The sequence below is a fragment of the Staurois parvus genome, unplaced genomic scaffold, assembly GCF_062004578.1.
Source record: "Staurois parvus isolate SC_StPar_1 unplaced genomic scaffold, SC_StPar_1.0 ptg002070l, whole genome shotgun sequence".
Taxonomy (NCBI): Eukaryota; Metazoa; Chordata; class Amphibia; order Anura; family Ranidae; genus Staurois; species Staurois parvus.
The window spans coordinates 183,796-210,985 of NW_028319866.1; the positions used below are offsets into that span (position 1 = coordinate 183,796).

Consider the following 27,190-nt stretch of genomic DNA (forward strand, 5'->3'; position numbering starts at 1 on the left):
GACAACTAAACTAAGCTCAAAGTGTATCTACAGCAGCCATCTTCTTATAGGGAGACTTGTTCTGGTGACAACTGGGAGAATTCCACACGAGAGGTACAAATAGTGGGACCTTCTCTTAGACAGTATTAAGTGGTGCTGAGACCTTCTCCTAGTTGGAGAGTATTGATTGGTGTTGAGACCTTCTCCTGGTGGGACATTACTGAGTGGTGCTGGGCCCTTCCCTTGGTTGGGCAGTGTTGAGTAGTGCTAAGTCCTTCTCTTTTATTGGACAGTATTACATGATGCTGAGATTTTCTCTTGATTGGAAGTTGTTGAATGGCGATGGGAACTTCTCCTGGTTGGACAGTTTTGAGTGGTGCATAGCACTTCACTTGGTTGGACAGTATGGAGTGGTGCAGAGAATTTCTGTTGGTTGGACAGTATTGAATGGTGCTGAGACCTGCTCTGGATCAGACAGTATTAGGTGATGCTAAGACCTTCCCCTGGTTAGTCAGTACTGGATCATGCTGAGACCTTCTACAAGTTGGATGGTATTGAATGGTGTTGAGACCTTCTTTTGTTGTGACAGTGCTGAGCGGTGCTGATCCCTTCCCTTTTTTTGGACAGTATTGAGGGTTACAGAGACCTCCTCTTGGTTGAACAGTGCTGAGTGGTGCTGATCCCTTTCCTTGGTTGGACAGTATGGAGTTTTGCAGACCCTTCTCTTGGTTGGACGGTGTTGAGTGGTGTTGAGTCCTTTCCTTGGTTGACAGTATTGAATGGTGCTGAGACCTTCTCTTGGTTGGACAGTATTGAATGGTGCTAAGAACGTCTCCTGGTTGTACAGTATTGAATGGTGCTGAGAACTTCTCCAGGTTGGACAATATTAAATGGTGCTGAGACCTCCTCTTGGTTGGACAGTGTTGAGTGGTGCTGAGCCCTTTATTTGGTTGGATAGTGTTGGGTGGTGCCAAGCACTTTATTTTGTTGGACAGTATGGACTGGTGATGCAGAGACCTTCTGTTGGTTGGACAGCATTGAGTGGTGCTGAGACTTGCTCTGGGTCAGACAGTATTAGGTGGTGCTGAGAGCTTCCCTTGGTTAGACAGTACTGGATGATGTGGAGATCTTCTCCTAGTTGGACAGTATTGAATGGAGTTGAGACCTTCTCTTGTTGTAACAGTGCTGAGTGGTGCTGATCCCTTCCCTTGGTTAGACCATGTTGAGGTCTCATGCTGAGCCCTTTCCTTGGTTGGACAGTATTGAATGGTGCTGAGACCTTCTCTTTGGGTGGACAATATTGAATGGTGCTGAGAACTTTTCCTGGTTGGACAGTGTTGAGTGGTGCTGAGATCTTCTCTTGGTTGGACAGTTTTGAGTGGTGCTGAGCTCTTTCCTTGGTTGGACGGTTTTGAGTGGTGCTGAGCTCTTCTCTTGGTTGGACAGTTTTGAGTGGTGCTGAGCTCTTTCCTTGGTTGGACAGTTTTGAGTGGTGCTGAGCTCTTTCCTTGGTTGGACAGTTTTGAGTGGTGCTGAGAACATTTCCTGGTTGGACAATATTGAATGGTGCTGAGACCTCTGCCTGGTTTGACAGTGTTAAGTGGTGCTGAGACCTCTGCCTGGTTTGACAGTGTTAAGTGGTGCTGAGCCCTTTCCTTGGTTGGAGACTGTTGAGTGATGTCAAGCACTTCACTTGGTTGAACTGTATGGAATGGTGGTGCAGAGACCTTCTGTTGGTTGGACAGTATGAGTGTTGCTGAGAACTTCTCTTGTTGGACAGTACTAAATGGTGCTGAGAACTTCTGGTTGGACAATATTGAATAATGGTGATCACTGTCTTGATTTGTCAGAATTGAATATTGAGAACATTTCTTACTGACTGTGTCACACATTTAGTGGCATCTCAGGTGGATAATGTTATGTACATTGTCGTTTTATTGTTGGATAATGCTAATTGGTCAAAACTCATTTTTAACAGTTTCTTGATTGAATCAATGTGGTCTGCAGAAAGCTGTTCCAGAGGCGTCTGTACTGTTGATTCATGCATATTGCAATGGAATCTTCTCGGTTGAGTGATGGTGGGAGTTCAGTGTTTGGTCACGATGGTTACCATGTTGGATAATGGTAGATGACGGTTCACATGGTGTCTCTGGGGAATTTGTTTGGGCAAGTGGACAAGGCATCTAATGTCCTAAAGGGCAGATAATTCTACCAGTTTCAGTGGATGGTGATAGCAGCATGCCATCATTATAGGTTTGGTAGATGAGCCAGCAAACACAAATGCTCCTGCGGTTGGGGATGGACTCGATGCTGCAACCACATTAACTACCTGCCGACCGCAGATAGCTGAATGACGGCTTCACCGCGGCCGGCCAGTTCTGGGTGGACGTCATATGACGTCCTCCCAGAACGCGCTCTCCTGCGCGCCCCAGGGGGCTCGCACCCGGCGAATCTCCGTGAACGCTGTGTCCTACGGACACAGCTGATCACGTGATGTGGTAAAAGGCCAATCACAGCGGCCTTTTACCACGTGATCAGCGGTGTCCAATGACACGCTGATCAGAGGGAAATGCAAGTGCCGGTTCTCGGCTGCACTTTCCTCATGCTGTCAGATCGTGAGGAAAGTACTGCCGAGAACCGGCAGTTGTCAGAGCGGGGATCGGCACCGATCATCAGGGCACTGATGATCAGTGCCCTGATGATCGGTGCCCAGCAGTGACACCCGCAAGTTCCGCCCAGCAGTGCGCCCACTAGCTCCACCCACCCGTGCCCAGCAGTGCACCCACCTGTGCCCAGCAGTGCCCCCACCTGTGCCCAGCAGTGCCCCCACCTGTGCCCAGCAGTGCCACCTACATGTGCCCAGCAGTGCCACCCTCCTGTGCCCACCCACCTGTGCCCACCAGTGCCACCCACCTGTGCCCACCCACCAGTGCTGCCCACCAGTGCCACCCACCAGTGCAGCCCAGCAGTGCTGCCAGTCAGTGCCACCAGTCAGTGCCCAGGGGTTGTGCCAGTCAGTGCCGCCAGTCAGTGCCCAGCAGTGATGCCAGTCAGTGCCGTCTATCAGTACCCATCATCAGTGTCACATATCAGTGCCGCCTATCAGTGCTGCATATCAGTGCCGCCTATCAGTGCTGCATATCAGTGCCGCCTATCCGTGACACCTCATTAGTACTGCCTATCAGTGCCCTTTAGTGCTGCCTATCAGTGCCCATCAGTGCCACCTATCAGTGCCCATCAGTGCTGCCTCTTCAACGCACATCAGTGAAGGAAAAAAAATACCTGTTTGAAAAATTTTATAAAAGAAACAAATAAACTTTTTTTTTTTTTTCAAATTTTTTGCACTTTTTTTATTTATAGCGCAAAAAGTAAAGTGCCCAGCGGGGATTAAATACCACCAAAAGAAAGCTCTATTTGTGAGAAAAAAATGATCAAAATTTCATATAGGTACAATGTTGCATGACCGCGCAATTGTCAATCAAAGTGCGACAGCGCTGAAAGCTGAAAATTGGCCTGGTAAGGAAGGGGGTAGAAGTGCCCTGTAGGCGGGAAGGGGGTAGAAGTGTCCTGTAGGCGGGAAGGGGGTAGAAGTGTCCTGTAGGCAGGAAGGGGGTAGAAGTGTCCTGTAGGCAGGAAGGGGGTAGAAGTGTCCTGTAGGCAGGAAGGGGGTAGAAGTGTCCTGTAGGCAGGAAGGGGGTAGAAGTGTCCTGTAGGCAGGAAGGGGGTAGAAGTGCCTGGTAGGCAGGAAGGGGGTAGAAGTGCCCTGTAGGCAGGAAGGGGGTAGAAGTGTCCTGTAGGCAGGAAGGGGGTAGAAGTGTCCTGTAGGCAGGAAGGGGGTAGAAGTGCCCTGTAGGCAGGAAGGGGGTAGAAGTGCCCTGTAGGCAGGAAGGGGGTAGAAGTGTCCGGTAGGCAGGAAGGGGGTAGAAGTGTCCTGTAGGCAGGAAGGGGGTAGAAGTGTCCGGTGGGCAGGAAGGGGGTAGAAGTGTCCTGTAGGCAGGAAGGGGGTAGAAGTGTCCTGTAGGCAGGAAGGGGGTAGAAGTGTCCTGTAGGCAGGAAGGGGGTAGAAGTGCCCTGTAGGCAGGAAGGGGGTAGAAGTGCCCTGTAGGCAGGAAGGGGGTAGAAGTGTCCTGTAGGCAGGAAGGGGGTAGAAGTGCCCTGTAGGCAGGAAGGGGGTAGAAGTGTCCTGTAGGCAGGAAGGGGGTAGAAGTGTCCTGTAGGCAGGAAGGGGGTAGAAGTGTCCTGTAGGCAGGAAGGGGGTAGAAGTGCCCTGTAGGCAGGAAGGGGGTAGAAGTGCCCGGTAGGCAGGAAGGGGGTAGAAGTGCCCGGTAGGCAAGTGGTTAAGAATGTCCTGGAACATGGACACCTTGCTGCCCTCAACAGACCGGGGGAATCCAAATATACTGAATGAGGAAAGAACAAAGAGAGGGCGCACAGGGTAGATGTTTCCTCTGTGGTGACCTTGGCCCAGTGTTGCCGACAGATTGAAAGTCTTGTGTTTTGTGAGGTATAAATATTGTATCTTCCCTTAGTGGATGGACTTTCCAACACAATATTACTTGTATAATACATTCACTACCTATTGTTTTTTTTTTTTCTGTATGTTGAAGTTTTGAATTACTTCGACATAAAATAAACACAAGGAAGAAACGTGAACATTACATCTCTGGAATATAGTACAGAAAGATTTATGAGCAAAGTTCCCTTTGGGGAAGCAGATTCTGCCAAACAGACCGCGGGGCGTTTGCTGCGGCAGGAAATGATTTGATTTGGATGAAAGTGCCGTCTCCCGATACTTCTCCGAGATGGGGAAAGCGATGTTCTCTTCAAGGTTCTCTCAATGAAGATGGATTCTCAGAGTTCAGGGCTCGTTTGTGAGAGTGATTAATGACTCGCCGTATAAATTAATAAGGTGCCGCTGTTCTGTTGTCCAAGTTTCAAGGATTTGTCTGTCTAGAAGGAACGCCGAGTCACTGATGTCATAATGGTTTAATGGCAAATGGAATACGCGCGGACGTCTGTGACTAATGGATTCTCCATGTTAGTAAGATCGTATCTTCCCTGTAAATAATTCCCCGCTAATAATTCCCCGCAAATAATTCCCCACTGATAATTCCAGATGGTAATTTAATTTCAGTTTTGGATTGCTCCTACTTTTTGAAGACCACCATGTTGAATTATGATGGGAGCTCGCCATGTCGATATTTGATTGGAGACCACCATGTTGGTTTCTGATTGGACACTATCCTGTTGGTTTGTGATCTTAGTAAAAGTGTTGTGGGGGGGCACCGTACCCAATAATATTGCAGCTTTTTCCATTAAAAATGATTAAAAGTTCTTTTTTTCCCAATAAATGGAGCCTTTGATCTCACATACAGTGGGGCAAAAAAGTATTTAGTCCCCACCAATTGTACAAGTTCTCCCACTTACAAAGATGAGAGAGGCCTGTAATTGGCATCATAGGGAGACCTCAACTATGAGAGACAAAATGAGAAAACAAATCCAGACAATCACATTGGCTGATCTGGAAAGAATTTATTTGCAAATTATGGTGGAAAATAAGTATTTGGTGAATATGAAAAGTTCATGTCAATACTTTGTTATATATCCTTTGTTGGCAATGACAGAGGTCAGACGTTTCCTGGAAGTCTTCACAAGGTTGGCACACACTGTTGCTGGTATGTTGGCCCATCCTCCATGCAGATCTCCTCCTCCATGCAGATCTCCTCTAGAGCAGTGATGTTTTGGGGCTGTCGCTGGGCAACACGGACTTTCAACTCCCTCCAAAGGTTTTCTATGGGGTTGAGATCTGGAGACTGGCTAGGCCACTCCAGGACCTTGAAATGCTTCTTACGAAGCCACTCCTTCGTTGCCCGGGCGGTATGTTTGGGATCATTGTCATGTTGTAGGACCCAGCCACGTTTCATCTTCAATGCCCTTGCTGATGGAAGGAGGTTTGCACTCAAAATCTCACGATACATGGCCCCATTCATTTTGTCCTGTACATGGATCAGTCGTCCTGGTCCCTTTGCGGAGAAACAGCCCCAAAGCAGGATGTTGCCACCCCCATGCTTCACAGTAGGTATGGTGTTCTTTGGATGCAACTCAGCATTCTCTCTCCTCCAAACACGACGAGTTGTGTTTCTACCAGACAGTTCTATTTTGGTTTCATCTGACCATATGACATTCTCCCAATCCTCTTCTGGATCATCCAAATGCTCTCTAGCAAACTTCAGACGGGCCCCGGACATGTACTGGCTTAAGCAGGGGGACACGTCTGGCACTGCAGGATCTGAGTCCCTGGCGGCGTAGTGTGTTACTGATGGTAGCCTTTGTTACGTTGGTCCCAGCTCTCTGCAGATCACTCACTAGGTCCCCCCGTGTGGTCCTGGGATTTTTGCTCACCGTTCTTGTGATCATTTTGACCCCACGGGGTGAGATCTTGCGTGGAGCCCCAGATCGAGGGAGATTATCAGTGGTCTTGTATGTCTTCCATTTTCTAATTATTGCTCCCACAGTTGATTTGTTCACACCAAGCTGCTTGCCTATTGCAGATTCAGTCTTCCCAGCCTGGTGCAGGTCTACAATTTTGTTTCTGGTGTCCTTCGACAGCTCTTTGGTCTTCACCATAGTGGATTTTGGAGTGTGACTGTTTGAGGTTGTGGACAGGTGTCTTTTATACTGATAACAAGTTCAAACAGGTGCCATTGATACAGGTAATGAGTGCAGGACAGAGGAGCCTCTTAAAGAAGAAGGTCCAGGTCTGTGAGAGCCAGAAAACTTGCTTGTTTGTAGGCAACCAAATACTTATTTTCCACCATAATTTGCAAATAAATTCTTTCCAGATCAGCCAATGAGATTGTCTGGATTTGTTTTCTCATTTTGTCTCTCATAGTTGAGGTCTCCCTATGATGCCAATTACAGGCCTCTCTCATCTTTGTAAGTGGGAGAACTTGCACAATTGGTGGTGACTAAATACTTTTTTGCCTCACTGTATGTTGAGTGTTTTCTGAAGTGTTTCCCATGTGAAGGGAAGAAGTTTGGTAGAATATTGGATCTGGTGGACGTGTTTATCCACTTTTACTATTACACTGAAGGACCTTCCACTGGTCCCCCGTGAACGAGCAACCTTGTCCTTGGATCTGCTTATCATCCTAACAGCCTTAGATGGATGGAAAGGTTACAAACTTCAGCCCAGAACCTTCATCCACCTTGTTTAGTTTCCGATCAGAGGTAGCTTTAATGGGCCTTTATTGGGCACCTTCATGATTGGGAGACTTGTATGTTGGATAGAAATATTTGTGGGATTAAAGATAATTGGAAGGACAATGTGAGCCCAGCAATATACTGTAAGTTTTTAGAATGACAGTCACAACGACAACTTTAACGGGTCAGTCTCTCGAGGGCTTCACTGCCATGGAATCTTACTCCTGCTGCTGAATTCTCCATCATGTAAACAAAAATATAATCTCCGAGAGCAAGTTTGAGCATAGCTCAGAATTTAGGTACAAATATCACTGTATAGTAGCCTCTGGTCAATATGTCTCCATCCACATCTTGATATCAGTCTCAGGTGGAGTGCCTCTTGACAAAGGGAACCTGTCAAAGATGTTACTACTGCTGACTTGTAATCTTCATCCTGACCCAGGTTGTCCTCCTTTCATCCCCATCCAGGTTCAAATACCTACTGAATTACCAACTATTTCCTAGAGGAGCCGATAATGGTGTGTGTATTCAGGGGACGGATGTGCCCAGAGGGAGGAAATTTCAGTGTGTGGGGTCAATGGATGGTTTTGTCCTGGAGGAGGAGATCTCAGTGTGTGAGGTTGGAGGACCGATGTGCAGATTTCAGTGCGTGGGTCAGAAGATCTCATGTGTAGTCAGCGGGTGAATGTGTTCCAGAGGAGCAGATCTCAGGGCTTGACATCATGGGATGGATGTACCCTGGAGGAGGAGATCTCAGTGTGAGAGGTTGGAGGACCAATGTACTCTCGGGGAGCAGAAGTCAGTATATGTGGTCAGATGATGGATGTGTTCTTGGGGTGCAGATTTCTGTGCGTGGGTCAGAAGATCTCATGTGTAGTCAGAGGGTGAATGTGTTCCAGAGGAACAGATCTCAGGGCTTGACATCATGGGATGGATGTACCCTGGAGGAGGAGATCTCAGTGTGTGAGGTTGGAGGACCAATGTACTCTCGGGGAGCAGAAGTCCGTATATGTGGTCAGATGATGGATGTGTTCTTGGGGTGCAGATTTCAGTGCGTGGGTCAGAAGTTCTCATGTTGTGTAGTCAGAGGGTGAATGTGTTCCAGAGGAGCAGATCTCATGGCGTGGCATAATGGGATGGATGTACCCTGGAGGAGCAGATTTCAGGGGGTGGGATAGTAGGAAGGATGTTTCCTGGAGGAACAGATCTCAGGAGTGGGGTCGTAGGAAGGATGTACCCTGCAGGAGCATATTTCAAGGTTGGGGTTGTAGAATGGATGTACCCTGGAGGAGAAGATCTCAGGGTGTGGGGTAAGAGGATGATTATGTCCTGGAGGAGCAGATCGTGGGGTCATTGCAGGGATGTACCCTGGAGGAGCAGATCTCAGGGAGGGGTTGTAGGATGGATGTATCCAGGAGGAGAATATCTCAGTTTGTGGGGAAAGAAGATGATTATGCCCTGCAATAGCAGATCTTGGGGTGTAGGGTCTTTTTTGGGATGTACCCTGGAGAAGCAGATCTCGGGGGTGGGGTTGTAGGATGAATGTACCCTGGAAGAGCCGATCTCGTGGTGTGGGGTCAGAGGATGGATGTGTCATAGAGGACCTGATCTCAGGTTGTGGGATCAAAGGATGGATGCATCTTGGAGAAGCAGATCTCATGGTGTGGGGGTCGTAGGATGGAAGTACCCTGGAGGAGCAGATCTCCGTGGTGGGGTTAAAGGATGACTATGTTATGTAGGAGGAGATCTCAGGGTGTAGGGTCAGAAGATGGCTGCGTCCTGGAGGAGCAGATCCTATGGTGTGGGATCATAGGATGGATGTAACCTAGAGGAACAGATCTCGGAGGTGGGGTTAAAGGATTACTATGCTCTTTAGGAGCAGATTTCAGGGTGTGGGGCGAGAGGATGGATGTGTCATGGAGGAGCAGATCTCATGGTGTTGTGTCAGAGGATGACTATGCTCTGGAGGAGCAAATCGCAGGGGTGGGGTCATAGAACAGATGTACCCTGGAGGAGCAGATCTCAGGTTGTGGGGGTCAGAGGATGACTATGCCTTGGAGGAGAAAATCTCAGATTGTGGGGTCAGAGGATGACTATGCCCTGGTGGAGCAACTCTCGGGGGGGGGGGAGTGGGGGGTCGTAGGACAGATGTACCCTGGAGGAGCAGATCTCGGAGGTGGGGGTCATACGATAAATGTACCCTGGAGAAGATCTTGGGGGTGGGGGTCGTAGGACGGATGTACCCTGGAGGAGCAGATCTCAGGTTGTGGGGTCAGAGGATGACTATGCCCTGAAGGAGCAAATCTCAGATTATGGGGTCAGAGGATGACTATGCCCTGGCAGAGCAAATCTCGGGGCGTCGTAGGATGGATGTACCCTGGAGGAGCAGATTGTGGGGCTGGGGTCATAAGATGGATGTATCCTGGAGGAGAAGATCTTGGGGGTGGGGGTCGTAGGATGGATGTACCATGGAGGAGCAGATCTGAGGTTGTGGGGTCATAAAATGGATGTATCCTGGAGGAGAAGATCTCAAGGGTGGGAGTTGTAGGATGGATATATCCTGGAGGACAAGATCTCGGGGGTGGGGGTCATAGGATGGATGTACCCTGGATTAGAAGATCTCGGGGGTGGGGGTCATAGGACGGATGTACCCTGGAGGAGCAGATCTCGGGGGTGGGGGTCATAAGATGGATGTATCCTGGAGGAGAAGATCTCAGGGGTGGGGGATTGTAGGACGGATGTACCCTGGAGGAGCAGATCTCGGGGGTGGGTTCATAAGATGAATGTACCCTGGAGGAGAAGATCTTGGGGGTGGGGGTCATAAGATGGATGTATCCTGGAGGAGAAGATCTTGGGGGTGGTGGTCGTAGGACAAATGTACCCTGGAGGAGAAGATCTTGGGGGTGGGGGTCATAAGATGGATGTAACCTGGAGAAGAAGATCTCAGGGTTGGGGGTCGTAGGACGGATGTACCCTGGAGGAGAAGATCTCGGGGGTGGGGTCATAAGATGGATGTACCCTGGAGGAGAAGATCTTGGGGGTGGGGTTGTAGGACGTATGTACCCTGGAGGAGAAGATCTTGGGGGTGGGGGTTGTAGGACAGATGTACCCTGGAGGAGCAGATCTCGGGGGTGGGGTCATAAGATGGATGTACCCTGGAGAGAAGATCTCAGGGTTGGGGGTCGTAAGATGGATGTACCCTGGAGGAGCAGATCTGAGGTTGTGGGGTCATAAGATGGATGTGTCCTGGAGGAGAAGATCTCAGGGGTGGAGGATCGTAGGACGGATGTACCCTGGAGGAGCAGATCTGAGGTTGTGGGGTCAGAGGATGGATCTTCCATGATGCAGAAGATCTGTGTATGGACACAATGATGGATCGGTGGCAGTCCATGGGGGACGTTGTATCTCTGAAGTGACATTTGTAGCGTTCTCATGTTGTCTAATAATACGGGTACGGCTGTGGAGAGCTGCCGGGGAATCGGCCAGAAACATTCATAAAATAATGAAGCAAATAAATATATTGGAGCGCCAACCTGCAGCCGCGTCATCTGCGCTCCTCATAAATAGGGGCCATTTATAACACTGGAGCGGGGCCCGACGCCACTCTCTGCATATTGTTTCCAAAACGGGTTTTATTTGTAACGGAAAACCTGGACTCCTGCGAATAAGAAGCTAATGTGTGTATTTGGGGTTTTTTGGGGGGCCAATTTCTAGTTCTCTAGACATCTCTCGTATCCTGGGGTACCATGCTGTGACTGCCACCATCACGTGTGTGGAGCATGTCTACTTCACTGACATACATGTTCATTACCCAATCATGCCATATTTATTATTTCAATGTATCTACCCACTGAGCGGATGAAGGGTCTCCCTGCTGTCCATTCTGGAGGTCTGGGGTATTTTGAGTGGTGCCCCCCCCTCCTGCACCTTCATACACCACACTGTCGTATGTGACCCAGATTGGTGCTGATATTCCCCAAAGATCCCTCCTGGGGCTGGTTATGGATGGCAGTGCTGCACTCCAGGTGGATGGAATGTGCTGACGCTGACGCTATATCTGTATGATGTATGGGTTGGGGGTCTGCAGATTGCGGGGTCCTCTGTGTCAACAGGCTCCCTCCAGCTGCAATTACCGAATACACCTTCTTATTATGGAACATGACTGATGACTTCATATTCTGCTGATCTCAGTTGTTCCATGACGCCCCAACATGGCCGCCCCAACATGGCCGCCTCATTACTCATCAACATACCAATTCCCCGTCTAACCCGTGTTTACAAATGTCCTAAAGGTGGCGCTGCCTTCACAGACTAAAGAGAGCTGGGGCCCCAGATGCCGATGTCCAAGGGCCCGGTGTATGTTACCAAGCCTCTGGTACAGAGACTGATGTGACTGTGGGGGAGGGGACATTAGAGTGTAAGCTCCTCTGGTACAGAGACTGATGGGACTGTGGGGGAGGGGACATTAGCGTGTCAGCTCCTCTGGTACAGAGACTGATGGGACTGCGGGAGAGGGGACAGCATTGGACAGGCGAGGAATCAGTGTTGGACAGGTAAAGGGGAAGTGTTGGAGAAGTGAGGGATCAGTGTTGGACAGGTGAGGGATCAGTGTTGGACAGGTGAGGGATCAGTGTTGGACAGGTGAGAGATCAGTGTTGGACAGGTGAGAGATCAGTGTTGGACAGGTGAGAGATCAGTGTTGGACAGGTAGAGGGGAAGTGTTGGACAGGTGAGGGATCAGTGTTGGACAGGTAAAGGGGAAGTGTTGGACAGGTAAAGGGATCAGTGTTGGACAGGTAGAGGGGAAGTGTTGGACAGGTAAATGAGAAGTGTTGGACAGGTAAGGAATCAGTGTTGGACAGGTAGAGGGGAAGTGTTGGACAGGTGAGGGATCAGTGTTGGACAGGTAAGGAATCAGTGTTGGACAGGTTAGGGATCAGTGTTGGACAGGTAAGGAATCAGTGTTGGACAGGTGAGGGATCAGTGTTGGACAGGTTAGGGATCAGTGTTGGACAGGTAAAGGGGAAGTTTTGGACAGGTAAAGGGGAAGTGTTGGACAGGTGAGAGATCAGTGTTGGACAGGTAAAGGGGAAGTGTTGGACAGGTGAGGGATCAGTGTTGGACAGGTAAAGGGGAAGTGTTGGACAGGTAAAGGGGAAGTGTTGGACAGGTAAAGGGGAAGTGTTGGACAGATAGAGGGGAAGTGTTTGGACAGGTAAATGAGAAGTGTTGGACAGGTAAGGAATCAGTGTTGGACAGGTAAAGGGGAAGTGTTGGACAGGTGAGGGATCAGTGTTGGACAGGTAAGGAATCAGTGTTGGACAGGTTAGGGATCAGTGTTGGACAGGTAAGGAATCAGTGTTGGACAGGTGAGGGATCAGTGTTGGACAGGTTAGGGATCAGTGTTGGACAGGTAAAGGGGAAGTTTTGGACAGGTAAAGGGGAAGTGTTGGACAGGTGAGAGATCAGTGTTGGACAGGTAAAGGGGAAGTGTTGGACAGGTGAGGGATCAGTGTTGGACAGGTAAAGGGGAAGTGTTGGACAGGTAAAGGGGAAGTGTTGGACAGGTAAAGGGGAAGTGTTGGACAGATAGAGGGGAAGTGTTTGGACAGGTAAATGAGAAGTGTTGGACAGGTAAGGAATCAGTGTTGGACAGGTAAAGGGGAAGTGTTGGACAGGTGAGGGATCAGTGTTGGACAGGTAAAGGGGAAGTGTTGGACAGGTGAGGGATCGGTGTTGGACAGGTGAGGGATCGGTGTTGGACAGGTGAGGGATCGGTGTTGGACAGGTAAAGGGAAAGTGTTGGACAGGTGAAGGATCAGTGTTGGACAGGTGAGGGATCAGTGTTGGACAGGTAAAGGGGAAGTGTTGGACAGGTGAGGGATCAGTGTTGGACAGGTGAGGGATCAGTGTTGGACAGGTGAGGGATCAGTGTTGGACAGGTAAAGGGGAAGTGTTGGACAGGTGAGGGATCAGTGTTGGACAGGTGAGGAATCAGTGTTGGACAGGTAAAGGGGAAGTGTTGGACAGGTGAGGGATCAGTGTTGGACAGGTGAGGGATCGGTGTTGGACAGGTGGGGGATCAGTGTTGGACAGGTGAGGGATCAGTGTTGGACAGGTAAAGGGGAAGTGTTGGACAGGTGAGGGATCAGTGTTGGACAGGTGAGGGATCAGTGTTGGACAGGTGAGGGATCATTGTTGGACTGGTAAAGGGAAAGTGTTGGACAGGTGAGGGATCAGTGTTGGACAGGTGAGGGATCAGTGTTGGACAGGTGAGGGATCAGTGTTGGACAGGTAAAGGGGAAGTGTTGGACAGGTGAGGGATCGGTGTCATACAGTGACCTATGTGCGAACTCCGTTTTTTGTGTGACTTCTTCAGATGATGTGAACTAGTGTGTACGTAGCTGTCCGGGAAATCTTGGTGTCACAGTACGTGCACAGACTGAGCTCTGGGAATTTGGAATTTTTTCCCCTGGAAAGTGTTATTTTAATCTTTTTATAGAAAGAGGGCTATGAGCCTCATCTCACTCTTCCTTATTAGGCATTGCACTTTCTGTTTTTCTACATTACTGGGACTGGGTCTGGTTAGAAGAGCTGGTGCTGTTCACTCTCCTTGTCCAGACAGTGCAGGACTCTTGTTAGGCCTCATTCAATGAAGATCGGAGGCCAAGAAGTCACAGCCCAGAGGCTACAGAACCTGCTGAGGGCTGCACTGGGGCTGAGAGTCATGGGAGTAAGTACCTTCTGAGGCATTATCTATCTCCCTTTATACCATATGGTCTTCATCTTTATAATGCTTTGTATGAGGACATAGGTCTGCCATAGACAGGGCAGAGAACCAAATCTGCTACTACTGGGAGAGGACCTGGGGGTTGGGCATCGTCCAGTAATCGGTAAAATTTGGTGTGATGGAAGTAGACACTTTGGACAGGTTGGACTTTACTTCTGTAATCAGTAGAATTCATTTTGAATGGGAAAGACGGGGTGATCTGGATATTGAACATCACTTTAGTAATCAGTAGTCATTAGTGTGATATGAGAAGATGGCTGGGACATGTACTGGAGGCTGAGCATTGCCAATCAATAGTGTGGTAGGAGGAGATGGCAGGGTGGTGGTCTGGAGTTTTGATATTACACCTATAATGAGTAGAGTTTGGACATCAGCCAATCATTTGGAGAGTTTTTTCAATATGAGCTAATGATTGGGAGAGACTCTGGAGGTTGGACATCTCACCATAACCTTTAGAGGCCAATGTGATAGGAAGAGGCAGGTGGGAGATGGTTAGGGGGTTGAGCATCACCCCAGTAATCAGCAGAGTTTGGTGTGATCGGAAATGACCTGGAGTTTGGACATCACCAAATATTTGATATAGTCCAATGTAATAAGAGCTGCTTGTTGGGAGGTGGTCTGCAGTTTGGACATTACACCAATAAAAAAGTAGAGTTCTGTGTGATGGTAGGTGATGGCTGGGAGGTGGTTTGGAGGTTCGACATACTCCAAAAATTGCTAGTGCTCAGTGCGATGAGAGGAGATAATTGGGAAAGGGTCCAGAGGTTGGACAATGCACCGATAATCAATAGAATTTGGTGTAATGGGAGAAGATGGCTGTCTTGGAAGTTGGACAACACCAAATATTTGGTAGAGTTCAGTGTGATGAGAAGAGATAATTGGGAGAGATACTAGAGGGTGGATATCACCCCAATACTCAGTAGTTTGATGTGATGGGAAATGACCTGGTGGTTGGACATCATCCAATATTTTGTAGCATTCAGTGTGATGACAGTAGATAGTTGGGAGCGTATCCAGAGGTTGGTTATCACCCTGATAATCAGTAGAGTTTGGTGTGATGGATGATGATCTGGAGGTTGGGCATCACCCAGTAATAGGTAGAGTTCAGTGTAATAAGAGCTGGTGATTGGGAGAGGGTCTGGAGGTTGGACATCACCCAATAGGTAGAGTTCAGTATGATGAGAGGAGATGATTGGGAGAGGGTCCAGAAGTTGAATATCACCCCGATAATCAGTAGAGTATGGTGGGATGGGAGGAAGATGATCAGGGGAGGGTATAGAGTTTGGATATCAGCCCAATAATCAATAGAGTTCAGTGTCATAGGAGGAAGATGATCGGGAGAGAATCTTTAGTTATGGTTTGGAGGTTGGACATCACCCAATAATTGATAGAGTTCAGTGTAATAAGAGTTGGTGATTGGGAGAGGGTCTGGAGGTTGGACATCACCCGATCGGTAGAGTTCAGAGGAGATGATTGGGAGAGGATCCAGAAGTTGAATATCACCCCAATAATCAGTAGAGTATCGTGTGATGGTAGGAAGATGATCAGGGGAGGGTCTGAAAGGTTGGATATGACCCTGATAATAAGTAGAGTTTGGGAGATGATCTGGGGGTTGAACATTACACCAACAATCATAAAGTTTTGTGCGATGGCAGCAGATGACTTGGAGATAGTCTGGAGGTTGGACATCACCCAATATTTAGTAAAGTTCAGTGTGATGAGAGGAGATAATTGGGAGTAGGTCTGGAGGTTTAATATGACCCTGATAATCAGTTGAGCTTGGTGTCATGGGAGATGATCTGGAGGTTGGGCATTACACCAATAATCCGAGTTTTGTGTGATGGCAGCAGATGACTTTGGAGATGGTCTGGAGGATGGACATCACCCAATATTTGGTAAAGTTCAGTGTGATGAGAGGAGATAACTGGAAGTAGGTCTGGAGGTTGAATATGACCCTGATAATCAGTTGAGCTTGGTGTGATGGGAGATGGTCTGGAGGTTGGACATCACCCAATATTTGGTAAAGTTCAGTGTGATGAGACGAGATGATCAGGAAAGGGTCTAGAGGTTGAATATCACCCCAACAATCAGTAGAAGTCATTGTAGAAGAGTTCTGGTTGTTGCTTTGGAGGTTAGAAATCACCCAGTAATTGATAGAGTTCAGTGTAATAAGAGCTGGTGATTGGGAGAGGGTCTGGAGGTTGGACATCACCCGATCGGTAGAGTTCAGAGGAGATGATTGGGAGAGGGTCCAGAAGTTGAATATCACCCCAATAATCAGTAGAGTATCGTGTGATGGTAGGAAGATGATCAGGGGAGGGTCTAGAGGTTGGATATCACCCCAATAATCAGTAGAGTTCAGTGCGATAGGAGGAAGATAATTGGGAGAGAATCTTGAGGTTGGATATCACCCCAGTAATCTGTGATTGTGGAAGAGTTTTGGTTGATGCTTTGGAGGTTAGAAATCACCCAGTAATTGATAGAGTTCAGTGTAATAAGAGCTGGTGATTGGGAGAGGGTCTGGAGGTTGGACATGACCCTGATAAAAAGTCGAGATTGGGAGATGATCTGGGGGTTGAAAATTACACCAACAATCATAAAGTTTTGTGCGATGGCAGCAGATGACTTGGAGATAGTCTGGAGGTTGGACAACACCCAATATTTGATAGAGTTCAGTGTGACGAGAGCAGATAATTAGGAGAGGGTCTGGAGGTTGGACATAACCCCAGTAATCGGTAGAGTGCTGCGTGATTGTAGGAGAGTCGTGAGAGATGGTCTGGAGGTTGGACAACACCCAATATTTGGTGGAGATAAATATGATGAGAGAAGATAATTGGGACAGGGCTTAGAGGTGTGATATCACCCCAGTAAATAGTAGAGTGCCTTGTGATTGTATAAGTGTCATGGGAGATGGTCTGGAGATTGGACAACACCCAATATTTGGTAAAGTTCAGTGTGATGAGAGGAGATGATCGGGAAAGGGTCTAGAGGTTGGATATCACCCCAACAATCATCATAGTGCAGTGTGATTGTGGGAGAGTTCTGGGAAAAGGTTTGGAGGTTGTTTATAACCCCAGTAATTGGTAGAGTTTGATGTGATGGCCAGTAATGTGGAGGACAATCAGTAGGGACAGTTGTGTGTCGGATCTCCAGCTTCCTCTGGTTGTTTACGCCGTGTACTGCTTGTTTTCCCTCAGCCCTCTCTGACATGACTGATGGTCTCGGGTTCATTAGCAGCAAGGACACATCAACCCTGCCATGTGATCTACATCCCCGTTTAATTAATGAGCCGGATGTAATGAGCAGTGACGACGCCAGCCCCGGACTTCGCTCACTTTCTCCCGGCTCTCATTGATCTTTCTTTCCCTTGACGTGGCATCTCTGGTGTCTCTGGAATATGGCGGCATCTCAGTGCCTTCCACCGTGTAAATACTGTGCGTAGAAAGGGGTCGCTGCTGGGTATTCCCCGGGGTGACTCTGAAACACATCTTTCATAGCAGGCAATTAGCAGCAAGCGCCTTCACACACTAATGAGAACATGATTAACTAGCAAAGTGACTGATCCTCATTAATGGGCTGCTGAGGATCCAGCCGGAGATGTAGAGACCCGGCGCTCGTAGGGACCATAGACGGGACCCTGAGACTCACTTTTCTGGACCACAAACCCGGCTATGTCTTCCTTCACAACTGTCCCCTCTAAATCTGAATAAATGACCTATTTACCTCTAGAGGTCTCTCTGTGTGTCTGACTCCACCTAGAAATGATTGTTCTGAGGGAACGCTCCACCTAGAAATGATTGTGCTGAGGGAACGCTCCACCTAGAAATGATTGTGCTGAGGGAACACTCCACCTAGAAATGATTGTGCTGAGGGAACACTCCACCTAGAAATGATTGTGCTGAGGGAACACTCCACCTAGAAAATGATTATGCTGAGGGAACACTCCACCTAGTAGATGAAGCTCAGGAGAAGGACTGTTATGTACAATGAGAAGATGAAGCTCAGGAGAAGGACTGTTATGTACAATGAGATGAAGCTCAGGAGAAGGACTGTTATGTACAATGAGGAGACGAAGCTCAGGAGAAGGACTGTTATGTACAATGAGAAGACGAAGCTCAGGAGAAGGACTGTTATGTACAATGAGGAGACGAAGCTCAGGAGAAGGACTGTTATGTACAATGAGGAGACGAAGCTCAGGAGAAGGACTGTTATGTACAATGAGGAGACGAAGCTCAGGAGAAGGACTGTTATGTACAATGAGAAGATAAAGTTCAGGAGAAGGACTCTTATGTACAATGAGGAGACGAAGCTCAGGAGAAGAACTGTTATGTAGAATGAGGAGATGAAGCTCAGGAGAAGGACTGTTATGTACAATGAGGAGACGAAGCTCAGGAGAAGGACTGTTATGTACAATGAGGAGACGAAGCTCAGGAGAAGGACTGTTATGTACAATGAGGAGATGAAGCTCAGGAGAAGGCCTGTATGTACAATGAGGAGACGAAGCTCAGGAGAAGGACTGTCATGTACAATGAGGAGACGAAGCTCAGGAGAAGGACTGTCATGTACAATGAGGAGATGAAGCTCAGGAGAAGGACTGTTATGTACAATGAGGAGACGAAGCTCAGGAGAAGGACTGTCATGTACAATGAGGAGACGAAGCTCAGGAGAAGGACTGTCATGTACAATGAGGAGATGAAGCTCAGGAGAAGGACTGTTATGTACAATGAGGAGACGAAGCTCAGGAGAAGGACTGTTATGTACAATGAGGAGATGAAGCTCAGGAGAAGGACTGTTATGTACAATGAGGAGACGAAGCTCAGGAGAAGGACTGTCATGTACAATGAGGAGACGAAGCCCAGGAGGACTGTCATGTACAATGAGGAGACGAAGCTCAGAAGGACTGTCATGTACAATGAGGAGATGAAGCTCAGGAGAAGAACTGTTATGTACAATGAGAAGACGAAGCTCAGGAGAAGGACTGTCATGTACAATGAGGAGACGAAGCTCAGGAGAAGGACTGTTATGTACAATGAGGAGACAAAGCTCAGGAGAAGGACTGTCATGTACAATGAGAAGACGAAGCTCAGGAGAAGGACTGTCATGTACAATGAGGAGACGAAGCTCAGGAGAAGGACTGTCATGTACAATGAGAAGATAAAGCTCAGGAGAAGGACTGTCATGTACAAAGCTCAGGAGAAGGACTGTTATGTACAATGAGGAGATGAAGCTCAGGAGAAGGACTGTTATGTACAATGAGGAGACGAAGCTCAGGAGAAGGACTGTCATGTACAATGAGGAGACGAAGCTCAGGAGAAGGACTGTTATGTACAATGAGGAGACGAAGCTCAGGAGAAGGACTGTTATGTACAATGAGGAGATGAAGCTCAGGAGGACTGCCATGTACAATGAGGAGACGAAGCTCAGGAGAAGGACTGTCATGTACAATGAGGAGATGAAGCTCAGGAGAAGGACTGTTATGTACAATGAGGAGATGAAGCTCAGGAGAAGGACTGTTATGTACAATGAGGAGATGAAGCTCAGGAGAAGGACTGTTATGTACAATGAGGAGATGAAGCTCAGGAGAAGGACTGTTATGTACAATGAGGAGACGAAGCTCAGGAGAAGGACTGTCATGTACAATGAGGAGACGAAGCTCAGGAGAAGGACTGTCATGTACAATGAGGAGACGAAGCTCAGGAGAAGGACTGTCATGTACAATGAGGAGACGAAGCTCAGGAGAAGGACTGTTATGTACAATGAGGAGATAAAGCTCAGGAGAAGGACTGTTATGTACAATGAGGAGATGAAGCTCAGGAGAAGGACTCTTATGTACAATGAGGAGATGAAGCTCAGGAGAAGGACTGTCATGTACAATGAGAATATAAAGCTCAGGAGAAGGACTGTCATGTACAATGAGAATATAAAGCTCAGGAGAAGGACTGTTATGTACAATGACGAGATGAAGCTCAGGAGAAGGACTGTTATGTACAATGAGGAGACGAAGCTCAGGAGAAGGACTGTTATGTACAATGAGGAGATGAAGCTCAGGAGGACTGTCATGTACAATGAGGAGACGAAGCTCAGGAGAAGGACTGTCATGTACAATGAGGAGATGAAGCTCAGGAGAAGGACTGTTATGTACAATGAGGAGACGAAGCTCAGGAGAAGGACTGTCATGTACAATGAGGAGACGAAGCTCAGGAGAAGGACTGTCATGTACAATGAGGAGACGAAGCTCAGGAGAAGGACTGTCATGTACAATGAGGAGACGAAGCTCAGGAGAAGGACTGTCATGTACAATGAGGAGACGAAGCTCAGGAGAAGGACTGTCATGTACAATGAGGAGACGAAGCTCAGGAGAAGGACTGTTATGCTCAATGAGAAGACGAAGCTCAGGAGAAGGACTGTTATGTACAATGAGGAGATGAAGCTCAGGAGAAGGACTGTCATGTACAATGAGAAGACAAAGCTCAGGAGAAGGACTGTTATGTACAATGAGGAGACGAAGCTCAGGAGAAGGACTGTCATGTACAATGAGGAGACGAAGCTCAGGAGAAGGACTGTTATGTACAATGAGGAGACGAAGCTCAGGAGAAGGACTGTTATATACAATGAGGAGATAAAGCTCCCTGCTCAGATGGTTCCATCCTTGTGTGCAGAAGGAATGAAGTTCAGTAATCAATAAAAATCTATACTCTGTTCTCCTAAGACTGATGTACCTCCCGAGACGTACCTTTGTTTAATGTTGACCTCCGGACCTTCAGTTGTTGTCCCTTTGGATGGAATCATGGGGAAATGATGGACAAGTTGTGGTTTCATGAATGAGAAGATAAAGCTCAGATGGTTCCATCCTTGTGTACTGAAGGAACGAAGTTCCATAATTGATAAAAAGCTATACTCTGTTCTCCTAGGACTGGCGTACCTCCCGAGACGTACCTTTGTTTAATGCTGACCTTGGGACCTTCAGTTGTTGTCCATCATTTCCCCATGATTCCATCCAAAGGGACAACAACTGAAGGCCCAGAGGTCAACATTAAACAAAGGTACATCTCGGGAGGTACGCCAGTCTTAGGAGAACAGAGTATAGCTTTTTATTGATTTCTGAACGTCATTCCTTCCGCACACAAGGATGGAACCATCTGAGCAGGGACCTTTATCTCCTCATTTGTGAAGCCATAACTTGTCCCTTTGGATGGAATCATGGGGAAATAATGGACACGTTGTGGCTTCATAAATGAGGAGACAAAGCTCCCTGCTCAGATGGTTCCATCCGTGTGTGCTGAAGGAATGACGTTCAGTAATCAATAAAACTCTATTGTCCTAAGACTGTTGATTTATATCTGACACCTCTATTGAAATATACAGAATCGGATCAATATATATTTATATTAGATTTATTGGATTTACTGTAAATTGGATATGCATTGGATCAATATTAATATATGTTGGCTCTATATTGGTACATGTTGGATCTATAATGAAATATATGGGATGTTTGTTGGACCTCTATTGATTGTTTACTGTATTGAATGTCTATTGGATCTACAGTGTATTGATATACATTTGATCTATATTTCATCCATATCAGGGGCGGACTGACCATTTGGAAACTCGGGCACCGCCCGAGGGCCCGGGGTCAGTAGGGGGCCCCATGAGATGCCCCTGGTACCTTTTTCATAGGCTTTTTTGAGTTTGGGCAAGGACACAGGGGCCCCATGATCCCCTATTGCCCGGGGGCCCCATGAGTTGTCAGTCCGCCCCTGATCCATATTGATCTTGGATTTACATTGACATACTGCATATTGAATGTCTGTTGGATCTTTATTGATAAATATTGGATCTATATTCAAATATATTTGATCTATTTTGGATCTACACTTATTATATATATATTTAGATCAACATTATATATTGGAGATATATAGTTAAATATTGGATGTGTGCTGGAGCTACACTGATACATATTAGGTCTATATTGATACATATCGGATCTATATTTATATACGGGATATATCGGATCTATATTTATATACGGGATATATCGGATGTATATTTATATACGGGATATATCGGATCTATATTTATATACGGGATATATCGGATGTATATTTATATACGGGATATATCGGATCTATATTTATATACGGGATATATTGGATCTATATTTATATACGGGATATATCGGATCTATATTTATATACGGGATATATTGGATGTATATTTATATACGGGATATATCGGATCTATATTTATATACGGGATATATTGGATCTATATTTATATACGGGATATATCGGATGTATATTTATATACGGGATATATTGGATGTATATTTATATACGGGATATATCGGATCTATATTTATATACGGGATATATTGGATGTATATTTATATACGGGATATATTGGATGTATATTTATATACGGGATATATCGGATCTATATTTATATACGGGATATATCGGATCTATATTTATATACGGGATATATTGGATGTATATTTATATACGGGATATATCGGATCTATATTTATATACGGGATATATCAGATGTATATTTATATACGGGATATATCGGATCTATATTTATATACGGGATATATCGGATCTATATTTATATACGGGATATATCGGATCTATATTTATATACGGGATATATCGGATCTATATTTATATACGGGATATATCGGATCTATATTTATATACGGGATATATTGGATGTATATTTATATACGGGATATATCGGATCTATATTTATATACGGGATATATCGGATCTATATTTATATACGGGATATATCGGATCTATATTTATATACGGGATATATCGGATGTATATTTATATACGGGATATATCGGATGTATATTTATATACGGGATATATTGGATGTATATTTATATACGGGATATATTGGATGTATATTTATATACGGGATATATTGGATGTATATTTATATACGGGATATATCGGATCTATATTTATATACGGGATATATCGGATCTATATTTATATACGGGATATATTGGATCTATATTTATATACGGGATATATCGGATGTATATTTATATACGGGATATATCGGATGTATATTTATATACGGGATATATTGGATGTATATTTATATACGGGATATATCGGATGTATATTTATATACGGGATATATCGGATCTATATTTATATACGGGATATATCGGATCTATATTTATATACGGGATATATCGGATGTATATTTATATACGGGATATATCGGATGTATATTTATATACGGGATATATCGGATCTATATTTATATACGGGATATATCGGATGTATATTTATATACGGGATATATCGGATCTATATTTATATACGGGATATATCGGATCTATATTTATATACGGGATATATCGGATGTATATTTATATACGGGATATATCGGATCTATATTTATATACGGGATATATCGGATGTATATTTATATACGGGATATATCGGATCTATATTTATATACGGGATATATTGGATCTATATTTATATACGGGATATATTGGATGTATATTTATATACGGGATATATCGGATCTATATTTATATACGGGATATATCGGATGTATATTTATATACGGGATATATCGGATGTATATTTATATACGGGATATATCGGATCTATATTTATATACGGGATATATCGGATGTATATTTATATACGGGATATATCGGATCTATATTTATATACGGGATATATTGGATGTATATTTATATACGGGATATATTGGATGTATATTTATATACGGGATATATTAGATCTATATTTATATACGGGATATATCGGATCTATATTTATATACGGGATATATTGGATGTATATTTATATACGGGATATATCGGATCTATATTTATATACGGGATATATTGGATCTATATTTATATACGGGATATATCGGATCTATATTTATATACGGGATATATTGGATCTATATATATATATATTTTGGATTGATATTTTTCTACATTGGATGTCTGTTGGGTCTCGATTGATAATATATTTGGACCGTATTGAACATGTATTGGATGTATATTGAGATTTGTAAATGGTGACAAGAAATGGCGCCTCTCCTCCCCCCCCCATAACTAATGGCGGATGACACCCGGAATGGGGTGTCGGAGATCCTCCGCGAGGATTCCGGTGTCCGGGAAATGTGTCCCCTATTCGGGAAGATTTCGGGGGAAGGGATATTCCGCGTTTTCACCACTTTGATAAAACCTGGTAGAGGAACGGTTGCCGGGAACTTTGCCGGGGAGGATTTACGGCTGTCGGGACGGGAAATGTGATCAGGGACAGATTGTTGCTGGTGACCTCTATAGACGCGTCTGCCAGTCAGTGCGTGTGTCAGTGTGTGTCAGTCTGTCAGTGTGTCAGTGTGCGGGTCAGTGTGTCGCCTGCGTTGTCGCCGCTCGCTGGCTCGGGCAGGCAGCCTGTGGTGGGGGGGGGAAGGTGTGAGGAGTAGGGGGGGGGGGTGGTTGTGTAGTAGGTGAGGAGGGGAGAACGCAGCGTTGCTCACTGGGTGATGGAACGGAGCAGGTGAGAGGCTGCGGGAGGAGAGATGCAGCATGAGGAAGCCATGGGATGAGCATCGAGGGGGATAACGAGATCTCCGGAATGATCCGTCACACGTCGTCCTGATCCGCGCGCTCTCCGCTTTCATGGGAACTTACCCATCAGTGGATGTGACAGGCGCAGCCTCTGGGAATCCTCACCACATGCAGCCGGATTCCCAGCGTCCCCGCACAGCACCAGCCAGGAGATAAAGCCGGACCACCATGAGGAGCTGAGGGGGGAGCCGCTCTCGTCTCACCATGTCCATGAATAGGAGGGAGAGCAGCAGCCTGGACAGAGGGAAGAAGGACACCCGGGTCAAGAGGGCAGTCCGCATCTCCAGCCTGGTGGCCCAGGAGGTAAGGGGGTCCCATGGGGAGGTCATCTGCTGAGGAATTACAAGAGTCAGGTGTGGTGGGACTTCTAGGTCTGAGGACCTACAGAAGCCAGAAGAGCCCCTGTCCTCCAGATCTGAGGAACTACAAGAGCCAGGAGAGCCTTTGTCCTCTAGATCTGAGGAACTACAAGAGCCAGGAGAGCCTTTGTCCTCCAGATCTGAGGAACTACAAGGGCCAGGAGAGCCTTTGTCCTCTAGATCTGAGGAACTACAAGAGCCAGGAGAGCCTTTGTCCTTCAGATCTGAGGAACTACAAGAGCCAGGAGAGCCTTTGTCCTCCAGATCTGAGGAACTACAAGAGCCAGGAGAGCCTTTGTCCTCCAGATATGAGGAACTACAAGAGCAATGAGAGCCCCTGTCCTTCAGATCTGAGGAACTACAAGAGCCAGGAGAGCCTTTGTCCTTCAGATCTGAGGAACTACAAGAGCCAGGAGAGCCTTTGTCCTCCAGATCTGAGGAACTACAAGAGCAATGAGAGCTCCTGTCCTCCATATCTGAGGAACTACAAGAGCAATGAGAGCTCCTGTCCTCCAGATCTGAGGAACTACAAGGGCCAGGAGAGCCCCTGTCCTCCAGATCTGAGGAACTACAAGAGCCAGGAGAGCCTTTGTCCTCCAGATCTGAGGAACTACAAGAGCCAGGAGAGCCTTTGTCCTCTAGATCTGAGGAACTACAAGAGCAATGAGAGCCCCTGTCCTTCAGATCTGAGGAACTACAAGAGCCAGGAGAGCCTTTGTCCTTCAGATCTGAGGAACTACAAGAGCCAGGAGAGCCTTTGTCCTCCAGATCTGAGGAACTACAAGAGCAATGAGAGCTCCTGTCCTCCATATCTGAGGAACTACAAGAGCCAGGAGAGCCTTTGTCCTTCAGATCTGAGGAACTACAAGAGCCAGGAGAGCCTTTGTCCTCCAGATCTGAGGAACTACAAGAGCAATGAGAGCTCCTGTCCTCCATATCTGAGGAACTACAAGAGCAATGAGAGCTCCTGTCCTCCAGATCTGAGGAACTACAAGGGCCAGGAGAGCCCCTGTCCTCCAGATCTGAGGAACTACAAGAGCCAGGAGAGCCTTTGTCCTCCAGATCTGAGGAACTACAAGAGCAATGAGAGCCCCTGTCCTCCAGATCTGAGGAACTACAACTGCAATGAGAGCTTCTGTCCTCCAGATCTGAGGAACTACAAGGGCCAGGAGAGCCCCTGTCCTCCAGATCTGAGGAACTACAAGAGCAATGAGAGCTCCTGTCTCCAGATCTGAGGAACTACAACTGCAATGAGAGCTTCTGTCCTCCAGATCTGAGGAACTACAACTGCAATGAGAGCTTCTGTCTCCAGATCTGAGGAACTACAACTGCAATGAGAGCTTCTGTCCTCCAGATCTGAGCAACTACAAGAGCCAGGAGAGCCTTTGTCCTCCAGATCTGAGGAACTACAAGAGCAATGAGAGCCCCTTTCCTCCAGATCTGAGGAACTACAAGAGCAATGAGAGCCCCTTTCCTCCAGATCTGAGGAACTACAAGAGCCATGAGAGCCCCTTTCCTCCAGATCTGAGGAACTACAAGAGCAATGAGAGCCCCTTTCCTCCAGATCTGAGGAACTACAAGAGCAATGAGAGCCCCTTTCCTCCAGATCTGAGGAACTACAAGAGCCATGAGAGCCCCTTTCCTCCAGATCTGATAAACTACGAGATCCAGGAGAGTTCCTGTCCTCCAGATCTGAGACACTACAAAAGCCATGAGAATTCCTGTCCTCCAGATCTAGGGAACTAAAATTCCCAGCTTCCCCCACCAGCCCACCATGTAGTTCTCCAGCAGAAGGTTGAGTTTGCTGTGTGGTCTCGGAGTATGTTAGAGTTAACTGTGTCTGGTATACATGTGTGACCCACTTACCCTCCCGTCCCACCAAACCCTGCCAGCCTCCACCAGTCCTGGTTGGGTCGGGGTTCCTCTGGATGGCGGTCTGGTGTCGGGGATCACTGTGTTCTGAACTGGATGGAATGTTTCAGCAGTAAGGAGATGCATGGACGTGTACAACAGTGCTGGGGTCAGAGCCGGGGGGGGGGGGGGGGTCACCACTTCTGGCACTGACATAGCATAGGTGATGCCGGGGTGAGGGGTCATGGTGCAGCACAGAAGATGGAGGGGTGAGGGGTCATCATACGGCACAGAGGATGGCAGGGTGAGGGGTCATCATACGGCACAGAGGATGGTGGGGTGAGGGGTCATCATACGGCACAGAGGATGGTGGGGTGA

The 27,190-nt window shown here is 46.9% G+C and overlaps 1 protein-coding gene across 1 annotated transcript in view; it reads left to right on the plus strand.

Annotated features, from left to right (window-relative positions):
- The window catches only part of LOC149432873 (voltage-gated inwardly rectifying potassium channel KCNH2-like), a gene marked incomplete at its 3' end in the record, with an annotated part of 209,168 nt that overhangs the window by 110,470 nt on the left and 71,508 nt on the right, over positions 1 to 27,190 (plus strand). The window lies entirely within an intron of this gene.